General features: G+C 40.6%; 1 non-coding gene across 1 annotated transcript; it reads left to right on the top strand.

Moving 5' to 3' along the window:
- Positions 1 to 1,553: 1,553 nt before the first annotated feature.
- On the top strand, positions 1,554 to 1,660 carry LOC131180349 (small nucleolar RNA R71). The gene has a single exon (XR_009149125.1). It is a non-coding gene; the product is annotated as a small nucleolar RNA R71 (small nucleolar RNA).
- Positions 1,661 to 2,156: the final 496 nt, after the last annotated feature.

The following is a 2,156-nucleotide window of genomic DNA, read 5'->3' as shown; positions in this document are numbered from 1 at the left end:
GTTAGTTGCCCATTTTTTACGTCTATGATGGCCCTGGTGGTTGCCAAGAATGGTATTCCCAAGATGATAGGAATTTGAATATCTTCTTCCATCTCAGGGACAACAAAGTCTACTGGAATGAAGAATTTGCCCACTTTGATAGGGATGTTCTCAAGTATGCCCACAGGATATTTAATAGATCGATTAGCCAATTGCAATGAGATTGTCATAGGCTTCAACTTTTTACATATTGATAGAGGCATTAAACTGAAGCTTGCCCCAAGATTGTAGAGGGCCTTGTCTATTTTCTTGTTACCAATGAGGCAGGGTATGGAGAAGCTTCCTGGATCTTTCAACTTTGGAGGCAGTTTGTTTTGCAGAACGACACTACATTCCTCTGTTAGAGCTACTGTTCCATAGTCTTCTAGCTTTCTTTTCTTTGACAGAATTTTCTTAAGAAATTTGGCATAGGATGGCATCTGAGAAAGTGCTTCAGTGAAGGGGATGTTGATATAATATTTCTGTAAAACTTCTAAAAACTTCCCAAACTGCTTGTCCAATTTGGCTTTTTGAAATCTCTGAGGAAAATGTAGGGGAGGCTGGTATGGCTCTAGTAATTTCTTTGTCTTTCTTGCTTCCTCTTCCTAATCTTTCTTAGCTTCTTCCTCCTTTTTCTCTGCTTGGCCTTAGATTTTTCTATGGTTTCCTCTGTCGGTTCTACCTTTGGTTGTACTAGAGTTCTCCAACTCCTCAGTGTAACTGCCTTACAATGCTCCCTTGGGTTCATTTCTGGTTAGCTAGGCAGTTTACTAACAGGCTTACTTGAAGAACTTACTTGCTGAGCAATTTGATTCTCTAGCATCTTGCTATGAGTAGCAATTTAGTCCATTCTGGAAGTCAACTGTTTAATCAATTCATTTTGTTGTTGTTGTTGAGCTGCTAGGAATCCTTCCATCATGGTTTCCATGGTCATCTTCAGTTCAAGTTATTGAGGTTGGAGAAGTAGTGATGGCTGTGCAAAGTTTTGACCTCTGTTCTGAAATCCAGGGGGTACTGGTGGTTTGTACCCTTGTTGCTTGTTTATTGGCTAGTTTTGCTAATTGGACCATGAGAACTTTGGGTGGTTCCTCCACCCAGGGTTGTAAGTATTTGAATATGGATTGTTAAGCTGCCTTTGGTTGAAGTTTCCTCCATTATTCTCATAGTTCATCTGTTCTGTGGAGGGTTCATTGAAATTGCTGTATTCTGAACTCATGTATCCTCCTTTATAGCTGTCCTCATGTTGACTCTTTGTACCAACTGCGTTGGCTTGCATTCTTTCGAGTCTCTTTGTAAACTGATCAAATTGAGCATTTATTATGCTTAGGGCGTCTACTTCCAAGACCCCTGCAGTTCTCCTTGCATTTCCTCTTTCATTCGACCACTCATAATTATGATATGCAACCCTTTCTAGAAGTTCAAGTGCTTGTATCACTGTTTTTTCCATTAGATCACCTTCTGCAGCTAAATCAACTGTGCTCCTTATAGAGGGTAGTAACCCATTATAGAAATTTTACACTAATAGCCAATCCTCTATGCCATGGTGTGGACATTCCCTCTGCAGGTCTTTATATCTTTCCCATGCATCATAGAGTCATTCTCCTTCCTTTTGTCTGAAGGTGTTGAGCTCAAGCCTCAGTTTTGCAGTCTTTGCAGGTGGAAAATACCTTGCTAGAAAAGCTTGAGAGAGGTTTTTTCAAGTGGTGAACGTTCCAGCCGGTTGAGAAAGTAACCACTTCCTTGCTCTGTCCCGAAGGGAGAATGGGAATGCTCTGAGTCTTATTGCTTGATCAGACACTCCATTCATCTTGAATGTGTCACATAAGGCAAGAAAGCATTGGAGGTGATAGTGTGGGTCTTCTATTCATGAACTTGCAAATTAGGTTTATTGAATCATTTGGAGCCATACTGGTTTTAATTCAAAGTTATTGGCTTCCACTGTGGGTCTAGTGACACTGGGCTGAAATCCTTGGACAGATGGAGCTCCGTAATCTCTCAAGAGTCATGGTTTGTCATTATTATCGACCATGGTTAGAATTTCAGGATCTCCTTTACCGTGTTCTTGATGTTTCCTTTCCTTCTTGATGGCTCTCAGAATTCTGTCTATTTCCGGATCACAGTCCAAAATTTCTTCTTCT

Source organism: Hevea brasiliensis, chromosome 5 (assembly GCF_030052815.1).
Source record: "Hevea brasiliensis isolate MT/VB/25A 57/8 chromosome 5, ASM3005281v1, whole genome shotgun sequence".
Taxonomy (NCBI): domain Eukaryota; kingdom Viridiplantae; phylum Streptophyta; class Magnoliopsida; order Malpighiales; family Euphorbiaceae; genus Hevea; species Hevea brasiliensis.
Note: the sequence above shows the minus strand (reverse complement) of the source record. Positions and strands in the feature narration are given on the sequence as shown.